Source organism: Rutidosis leptorrhynchoides, chromosome 1, assembly GCF_046630445.1.
Source record: "Rutidosis leptorrhynchoides isolate AG116_Rl617_1_P2 chromosome 1, CSIRO_AGI_Rlap_v1, whole genome shotgun sequence".
NCBI classification, from domain to species: Eukaryota; Viridiplantae; Streptophyta; class Magnoliopsida; order Asterales; family Asteraceae; genus Rutidosis; species Rutidosis leptorrhynchoides.
The window spans coordinates 455,481,493-455,492,438 of NC_092333.1; positions in this window are offsets into that span (position 1 = coordinate 455,481,493).

Below are 10,946 nucleotides of genomic sequence, written 5' to 3' on the forward strand. Positions count from 1 at the left end.
GGGGTCGGTGGTCGAATCAATAGGTTTTGTTGTAGAAGAGATATTTTTTTGAAATTCGGAATTCTGGCGCAGCTGTGGTAGAAAATTCGTACCGGTTTCGTTAATGGTTGGATCTCCGTGATATTTTATCCGTAGGTTTTTGACTCACTGATCTAGTCGTATACCAATTTTGAGAGTGATCAGACGGTTGGATTGGGAGATACTATATTACGAAGTTGCAGTAACTCGGTTTGGGGTTTAATTGCAGGGCTGTGGTCGAAAATTCATAGACGGTTCGTTAACCGTCGGATCATCGTGAAACGTTTTCTGTAGATGGTAAACATGTAGAACTAAAACATATCCAAAATTCGTAGCGATCGGACCGTTCAATTTGGAGTTATAATTTTTCGAATTTTACAGCCGCCAGGAAAAACCCTTTTGGGGTTTGTTTACGCAGCTGTGCGAGAAAATTAATTGTGGGTTCGTCTACCGTGGGATCGACTTGATTTTTGGGTTGGTGATTCTAAACACATAGATCTAGTTGTGGTAAAAATTCGAGATTGATCGTTCCATTGGATTTTCAGATATAATTTTTTGAATTTGGGCAGTTTCAAGGTTGAACTTTTTTTCGAGTTTGATGACGCGAGTGCGAGACGGTTTTTTGTCTCGTGAAACTTTGAGCGATACGACCTGTGTTTTCGGGGATGTAGGTTTGTTATGGAGGCTCAGGAGGGTGGTTTTTCTCCCGAGTTAGAGCAGGTGAATAACGAACAAGATGCATCGGGTTGAAAGTTGACAGTGGGAGTTATCGGGGAAGTTTGTTGCTTGCGTGGTTATGAAACTGGGTGACCAAGCGTATGGTTGGATATTTCAAGATGATTGGGATATTATCGAACTTGAGCTTTCTAGGATCGTTGAGGGTGTCGGGAACTCAGTTGAGTTTAGTAATCGATGGAAGTTATCGAGCTAGTGGGAGTTAGTCAACTAGTAGAGTGGTGGAGATAATTATGCGACATTGTTCTCCAAAGTTCTCAAGATTAGTGTGATAATTCCGGGTAACACTAGAGCTTCGAGTACTTGTTTTACTCTCCGATGGCAAAGAAATTTGTGACTGACTGGTGGTACGAACCAACTTTCTTCTCGAGTAGCCGAGGTTTTATTTCTTACTCGTACAGTGGGAGCGTGCTTAGGATGAGAAGATGGGTTTGTGAAAATAATAGCTATGAGGAAGTCAGTGTACCAGCGAGAAAGCGGAAAGTTAAAAAGTTAGTAGATTTCAAGGTTGTGAACGTGTTCTCACTAGAGCCTTGATGAAGAGTCTACGAGGGCGTCTGTTGGAGTTCCTTTTTGTTGGTGAAGGAAATCATTAATGGACGGGAAATCCTATACGAGGGTAGTCGTTGACATGTGTGTCGGGATTGGACGTGTCTAAATCGACGTGTGAGCCATGGTTATCTCATTGTAACGACCCAAACCTCGTTATACCAAAATATGACCCCCAAAAAAAAATTTCGTTTCAACACATCTGGACGGCGTCCAGCTCTGAAGGGTGGGACGGCGTCCAAAAATATTGGACGTCGTCCAAATGAACTGAAAGTTTCTGCACCCCGGGTTCAACTTACATGAGCGGAAATCCCGCTTCCCGACACTTTTAAGCGAAACCCTTTTCACAACATGTTAACATAATTAAAACTAAGAAGTTTCCACAATAAAACCAAGTTTTACAACATCAGGCCCACATCGGCCGTTTTACGAGTTTCGTTCAAAAATACAAGTTCGACCATAAGAGTTTAAATTCCAAACGACACCTAGAGCATGGTGTTTAGGGTTAAACTACCCACATCTTGGCCAAACTTCAAAAGCTAAACATTCCTAATGCGTCCCCTATCAAAACAAAGCGGGAGACCACTAATCCAACCGAACACCCCTACCCTTGTCCACGCCAGAACTTGCAAACACTTATGCCAAATCCGCATACATACTAGCAATATAATTAGCATACCTTCATTACATATAACGCTAAATCCTCGATAACATAAGCTAGTATAACAATAGAATATAACGCAAACAATACAATATGCTACAACACAATACACAAACATCGATGTTCACAACATCCATTAGTATTCAAATCCCAAGGCTAGCCCTACGAATGGTATCGTCAACATCGAACTTAATCCCCATTCGTCCTAGTAAATGTGGTATCGTCAACATCGAACTTAACCCACATATGAGGTATCGTCAACATCGAACTTAAACCCTCATCAAACAAACGTCACTACAATAGTGGTATGGCTTCGTCAACATCGAACTTTAAATCCATACATGAGGTATCGTCAACATTGAACTTAAACCCTCATCAAAATGAACAAACAATATACTCTAGGATATGGTATCGTCAACATCGAACTTTAACCCATACCCCACAAACAAATAAATCAAATACATACATATATAATTATTCCACTCACCTTAACGCCTTTGGTGAGTTAATCAAGCTCGCAACCTTCAACGCGGTGTACCACTACAATCAAAACGTAGCTAGGGAGTAGATGAACAACTTTAAAACACACACTTTGACCCGAAACTAGCTTCTTCCTCTATGGATTGAGCTTTCTCACACTAAAACCCTTCTCTCTCTCTAGAATTTAAGTGGATAAGAAGTGGTGGTTGAAAATGGAGTGATGACACTCAACGAACTGATCTAGGGGCCTTAAACTCGTTCCATAAGTGAAATTACCAAAAAACCCCTTTAATATATGCAAAGTAAGACAGCTGGCCCGCCAGTACATCTGGACGGCGTCCAGAATACTGAACGGCGTCCAGTCCTTCAACACAGGACGGCGTCCCACACTTTGGACGGCGTCCCAACCATCTGGGAAAACAGGATGTAACAACTCTCCCCCACTTAAACCGAATTGCGTCCTCGCGATCCAAGCTGCATGACAAGCAGGAAGATATACCAAAACAAACTCTTTGGGCTCCCAAGTAAACTCGGAACCTTTACTACGACGCCATTGAACTTTATAAGTTCTCACCTCTTTATTCCTCAACCTTTTTACCTTTTCGTAGAGTATCGGAATCGGCTCCTCAACATACTCTAACTTGTTGTTTAGTTCAATTTCGTCTAATGACATCCATGAAGAATCATCCGCAAGACACTTACGGAGATGGAAAACATGAAATGTATTATGGATCCCCGCAAGCTTTTCGGGTAATTCTAAACGATACGCAACTTCACCAACACGAGCTAAAATCTTAAATGGCCCAATAAACCGAGGAGCTAACTTTCCCCGTTTTCGAAACCGAATAATACCCTTCCATGGCGAAACTTTAAGCATCACCATGTCACCTTCTTGGAACTCAATCAGTCGCCTTCGTTTATCGACATATGACTTTTGTCTATCTTGAGCCGCTTTTAAATGAGCCCGAATCGCCTCAATCTTGCTATTCGTCTCTAAAACCAAATCGGTACTCCTGATTTCCTTTTGTCCCACTTCGCACCAACAAATCGGAGTTCGACACCTCCGCCCATAGAGCATCTCATACGGTGGCATTCCAATACTAGCGTGGTAACTATTGTTGTACGAGAATTCCACCAAAGGTAAGTGCTCGTCCTAACTACCACCCAAATCAATAATACACGCCCGTAACATATCCTCCAAAGTTTGATTTGTACGCTCGGTTTGGCCGTCCGTTTGAGGATGGTACGCCATGCTCATTCTCAATTGTGTACCCATATCTTCATGAAACTTATTCCAAAACCGAGATGTGAAACGAGTATCCCGATCTGAAATAATAGATATAGGAACCCCATGTCTCGATATCACCTCCTTGATAAACAACTATGACAAAGCCTCCGACGATATCGTTTCCCGAATGGGAAGAAACAAGGCACTTTTCGTCAACCGATCAACTATCACCCAAATCGTATCAAATTGGGTTCTCGCCGTCTTTGGTAACTTCGTAATGAAATCCATGGTAATGTGCTCCCATTTCCATTTCGGGACTTCCAACGGTTGTAACTTACCATACGGCTTTTGGTGCTCGGCCTTAACTTGCAAACACGTGACACATTGTTCAACATACTTTACAACATCACGTTTCATGCCCGGCCACTAGTACTCTTTCCTCAAATCAAGATACATTTTTGTCGCGCCCGAATGGATTGAATACTTTGACTTATGTGCTTCATCAAGTAGCACACGTCGGAAATCTCCCATTTTAGGCACCCACACTCTTCCTTGAAAAGACAACAAACCATACGGGCCTAAGGTAATAGACTCCGTTTGCCCCACAATTCATTCTTCATGCTTGTTGTTAACAAAATCTTCAATTTGAATCTCCCCAAGCTTCACAAGAAAATCGTTGGTAATAATCATGCGTAACGATCCTACTCGTATCGCCGGATGTTGACTCTTTCGACTTAGCGCATCCGCGTTTACGTTCGCCTTACCCGGATGGTAAAGTATCTCACAATCATAATCCTTTACCACATCCATCCACCTACGTTGACGATAATTCAAATCTCGTTGATCAAAAAGATGTTTTAAGCTCTTATGATCCGAATAAATCGTACACTTGACACTATACAAGTAATGGCGCCAAATTTTCAACGCATGAACCACCGCTGCCAATTCAAGATCGTGAGTTGGGTGTCTCGTTTCATGTTCCTTTAATTGTCGAGAGGCATAAGCGATGACTTTACCTCTTTGCATTAGAACACACCCGATCCCATTTAAAGAAGCATCACAATAAACCGTCATGTCTTCTACACCTTACGGCAACACTAACACCGGAGCTTGACACAACTTCTCTTTTAATAATTGAAAAGCAATTTCTTGCTCGTTTTCCCAATTAAATCTCGCGTTCTTTCTCGTCAACTTCGTCAATGGAGAAGCGATCTTAGAAAAGTCTTGGATAAACCGACGATAATAACCGGCCAATCCGAGAAAACTTCAGATTTTCGTAGGTGTAGTCGGTCGTCCCCAACTTTTCACCGTCTCAATATTCCCCGGATCTACTTGAATACCATCTTTGTTCACAATATGGCCAAGGAATTGAACTTCCCTTAGCCAAAATTCACATTTGGAGAATTTTGCATACAATTTCTCCTTCTGCAACGTCTTCAACACACCATGCAAATGACGTTCATGTTCCTTCATACTCTTCGAATAGACAAGTATGTCATCAATGAACAAAATCACTGACTTGTCCAACATAGGTTGGCACACAAGATCCATGAATGCCGCCGGTGCATTCGTAAGACCAAAAGGCATAACTACAAACTCAAAATGCCCATAACGCGTTCGAAAGGCCGTTTTCTCAATATCTTCCTCACGGACCCGCATTTGGTGATAGCCGGACTGTAAGTCAATTTTAGAAAAATAAGTCGCGCCTTGGAGTTGATCAAACAAATCGTCAATCCGAGGCAATGGATAACGATTCTTAATCGTCACTTTATTCAATTCTCGATAATCGACGCATACTACTATCCTTCTTCTTCACGAATAAAACCGGAGCGCCCCATGGTGAAGCACTCGGTCGAATAAAACCCTTTTCAAGCAACTCTTGGGTTTGATTTAACAACTCTTGCATCTCCGTTGGTGCTAAATGATAAGGAGTTTTAGCAATGGGAGTAGCCCCCGGAACCAACTCAATGCGAAATTCAACTTGTCTTTCCGCCGGAACACCCGGTAATTCATCCGGAAAAACGTCTTCGAATTCATTAACCACCGGAATTTTACGAATGGATGGTGGCTCTTCACGAGTATCAAATATATGAGCAAGAAAAGCCATGCCACCACTAACAAAAAAACGACGTGCCGGTGCATAAGTGCATAATGGCACAAGTCTTCTCCGTCTCTCGCCATGAATAATTAACTCTCCCCCACTTGGGGTCTTCACACGAATAGATTTTTCATGGCATGCAATATCGGCTCTATAACGATCGAGCCAATCCATACCAACAACAATATCGAATTTACCTAAAGTCATCGGGATAAGATCAATTTTAAACGTTTCGGAACCAAACACAATATCACAATCATTACAAACATCAACCCCTAGCACCGCCTTACCATCCGCTATTTCAACTTCTACCAGATGACTTAACTTAGCTAGCGGTTTATCAAGCTTAGAAACAAATCTCAGAGATACAAACGATAAATTAGCACCGCTATCAAAAAGTATCCTTGCCGGATTAGAGTTAACCATGAAAGTACCTGAAACAACTTCGTTGGATTGCTTGGCCTCATCATTCGTCATCAAATAATTTCGTCCTCTAGCCGTACCCACCGCCTTCTCTAACCGTTTAACATGGTCGGTGTTTAAATCGAGACACTCCGACTTTCGGTGTCCTTCTTTGTTGAAATTAAAACAAGTGAGTTTGTTTGTCGAAGAAGGCTTCTTACAATCTCGAGCCAAATGATCTCGTACCCCACAATTGTAGCAAGTAGGGATAAATTTCCCGAAACCACCCTTCTTCACACTATTTACACTTTCGGAACCCTTCTTGTTTTTCTTATTGGAAAAGTTCGAATGACTCGACCCTTCAAATTTTATCTTAGAAAAAGAGAAATTGCTTCTTTTTGGAACCTCCGGTTCGAAACCCCGGGCCAACTCGAATAACTCTTCAAAAGACTTAGCCATACCCCGACTAATCTTACCCTTCAACTCATCGCTCAAGATACAGTAGAAATCTTGCATCAACTTGTGATCATTACCAACATACTCCGGACAAAAACGAGTCTTTGTCAAGAATGTAGACTTGAGAGTAACCAAGTCCATTGAACCTTGTCGCAAATTGTGCAACTCGTCCCGGATTCTATCAAGGTCGGAAGGAGTTCGATATTCTTTGAAAAATTCCCTTTTAAACTCTTTCCACGACAAGCTCATGCATTGCTCTTCACCATATAATTGAATTTTATCGTCCCACCACAACTTGGCCTCTTCACGCAACATGCTAGAACCGTACCTCGTCTTCTTCTCGGGAGGACACTCCGCAGTACGGAAAGCCCCCCGATGTCGGAGATCCAACATGTGCTTTTTAACGGATCCCTTACTCCATTAAACATAGGAGGTTGAGCATCCTTGAAATTTTTGTAATGAAAGTCTCGCCTTCCATGTCCACCGTTACCATCACCCCCTTCACCACGAGGATAAATATTTCTAGCTTCGAATGCCTCTTCGATCGCGGCATCATTCGTTCGTTTATTAACTCGGTTACTTGCCCATCAACTGATTCTTGGAAAACTTTTCGGACATCCTCAAGAAATTCCGCTCTTTTCTTTTTAATGATGGCCTCAACTTTGGCCGTAAACTCGGCATCCTCACTCGTACCTCCGTCATGGTTTTCGGGTCCCTTTCTCGTCTTCATACTATAAAACAGATATAGGTTAAACATTGAAACGAAAGCACAAGACATTAAATTCATATACAATTCACCGTCCCATCTTGCTCAATAATCGTCGTACATCGCTTGTTTGACACAATTTGAACCAGTAACAATGGTAGCTAATCGTTGTTATGCGAGCACGTTGCATTAACTCGCTAGTACAACGCCTATCTCGCTTGTTGATTGCAAAAACACAACACAAACAACTAGTGCATAGTTAGTTCACCTAATCCTAGGCACTAACCAATCCCCGGTCTGACCCATCTCCTACAAGTCCCGTATAAAGCACATACACAATAAAGTCTAAGTCTAGGCACCTATCTCAAGTCGTCTAAATCCCTTAGACCATGCTCTGATACCACTTGTAACGACCCAAACCTCATTATACCAAAATATGACCCCAAAAAAAAATTATGTTTCAACATCTGGACGGCGTCCAGCTCTGAAGGGTGGGACGGCGTCCAAGCATATTGGACGTCGTCCAAATGAACTGAAAGTTTCTGCTCCCCGGGTCCAACTTACATGAGCAGAAATCCCGCTTCCCGACACTTTTAAACGAAACCCTTTTCACAACATGTTAACATAATTAAACATCGAACTTAAACCCTCATCAAAGAAACGTCACTACAATAGTGGTATGGCTTCGTCAACATCGAAATTTAAATATACATGAGGTATCGTCAACATCGAACTTAAACCCTCATCAAAATGAACAAACAATATACTCTAGGATATGGTATCGTCAACATCGAACTTTAACCCATACCCCACAAGCAAATAAATCATATACATACATATATAATTATTCCACTCACCTTAATGCCTTTGGTGAGTTAATCAAGCTCGAAACCTTCAACGCGGCGTACCACTACAATCAAAATGTAGCTAGGGAGTAGATGAACAACTTTAAAACACGCACTTTGATCCGAAACTAGCTTCTTCCTCTTTGGATTGAGCTTTCTCACACTAAAACCCTTCTCTCTCTCTAGAATTTAAGTGGATAAGAAGTGGTGGTTGAAAATGGAGTGATGACACTCAATGAACTGATCTAGGGGCCTTAAACTCGTTGCATAAGTGAAATTACTAAAAAGCCCCTTTAATATATCCAAGACAGCTGGCCCGCCAGTACATCTGGACGGCGTCCAGAATACTGGACGGCGTCCAGTCCTTCAACACAGGACAGCGTCCCACACTTTGGACGGCGTCCCAACCATCTGGGAAACAGGATGTTACACTCATGAAGAATCCTATATTTGAAGTGTCGCATACTTCAATTCGTCTTCTAGTGTAAAAAGATGATCTTCGAGTTAGAAGATGGTGGCGATAGAAACCGAGATGGCCCAAGCTAGTAACTAAGAGATTGGATTATCGCTCAGCGGTGTTTAAAGGATTTTAAATCCACCATATGCTGTCTTTTCCTTCCCGATTCTCATGGCATTGCTTAATTAGGTGTACAAGGTAAATGCAAAAAAGACTCAAAAAAGAGGAGACAGGATGAGTTTTGGTATGCATTTTCATTCTAATCGATCCAACATAGTCTTATTGATTGATGTCAGTTTTGAAAACAATTTCTTTTTGTCTCTCTATTTTTATTACTATTATTTATTTACTGTTATATTTATTATTAGTTTTTTGTAGGGGATCCACGTATGAAAATTCCAAGGGATTTGTATAACCTCATTATAGAAACAGTTAACCTTAGAGCACAGGGAGTCGTTCGGTGTTAAATATCAGTGTTAAATTTAACAATGGATTTAACACTGAGGTCAAAACAGGGGAAATGATTCAGTGTTAAATCTCAGTGTTAAATTATTATTTAATGATTTTTTTAATACTTTTAATAATATTATTTAGTTTAATTATATATTAAAAATATAAAAACAAATGCAATACTAAATTTCATTAATAAAAAAAATTACATTACTTAAAAAAAACAATACTTAAAAAATACATTACTTAAAAAAATACAATACTTAAATTATTTTTTATTTATTAAAATTATTAATTTTATTTTATTTTATAACAAATATAGGATAATACATATACCATCTTTTTGTGCCTCTCTTCTACTTCTTCTTCTCTCCTTCATTTCAACCTGCACTTCTTCTCCCCTTCTTCATTACAGCCTCCAAATATAAGGAAAAAAAGCAAATAAAGAAAAAGAAGAAGAAAGAAAAGAAAAAGAAGTAGAAACAGCGTCGTGTGGGTAACGGTGGCCACCGTGAAAGGGATTTAATGCCGATTTAACGGCGGGGCGGAGTGGTGGTTGTCACCATCCCCACCGTTAAATCCTGGTAACGGTGGTAACGCGATCCGACTCCTGGTGCTCTTAGGAGATGTTTGAAGTCAAACCATATAACGACGAGATCATAGATTATATTTAATATTCTTGCTACTAACTATACGGGAGATGATCTGCCACTTAAATGGAAATAGTATGTTCCAATTCAATCAGGCTCTTTTACTTTATAAAGCTAGCGAATCTATTGATTATAACTAGTTGTTGAACCCTCGCTTCGCGACGGGGGTTCGGTTTTCAATGTATTTTATTGCGTTTAGTTTGTAAAATTATTTTGTGACTAAAGAATGATGTCGTTGAAGCGCAACTCGAGTCGAACTAAAAGGTATAACCCGTGAAAGATTTAAATGTAATTATAAATTAATAATATATGTCCATCTCCGCGTTTAGATATGTAATTATCGACTTTTAAAAATTTAACGCAAAATCAACGTGTTTGAAAAGTACCCCAAATATTTAGCGTTTTTTAAAAAGCGTCCGTTTTGCGTATAGTTAGTGTCATTGTGTTCCTAAAATTATTTCGAGTTTAACGACGGTGTCGGAAAAATTTAACTCGTTGCGAGCGAGAAGATATGACCCGTTGAATATTTGGGTGAAATTTATTTAAGATTTTTTATTAAAAATGGTTATTTAACACTGTACACCCCTGGTTGGGGTCGATTTGATTATTTAAAAAAAGTGTAGGGGTGTGAAATTTAATTAGAATTAAAAAAGAGAAAGTAAAAGGACGAAAATACCCCTAGTTACTATTGACATTTTTTGTCTATTAGATACTCTGTAATATAGTAATAGTAATAATAATATATCAAAATCAATTTTTTATCTTTGTAACTATTCATACAACATTATTACCCTTGTCTTGGAGTGACCCGAACATTGCAAAGACCCTTTGTAGAAAGCAACTGTCTTGTTCCACTGGAATATAAAGATACAGTTACTTATGCGAAGATAAATGGTGTGCATCTTAATTATTTTTGCCATTTTCTTATATATGTACATTACCTGCTGTAAAAATATTAATACCTCGTGAATCATAACTTGGTAACAGAACCAAGTCCACCGAGGGAGTTTCCAGAAACACAGAGAATGGGTGAGAGAGAAACAAGAGAGAGAGAGAGAGAGAGAGCGACGGCGAGCACGGTGAGAAACCGAGTACAATGGAAACTATCAACATCGAACGACATGGTCAAACAAAAACCATCTAACATCTTTCATGTTCTTCAATTTTCCAGAGGAGTCTCGAGTTGTGGATTTGTGGAAGATTTTCAAGCC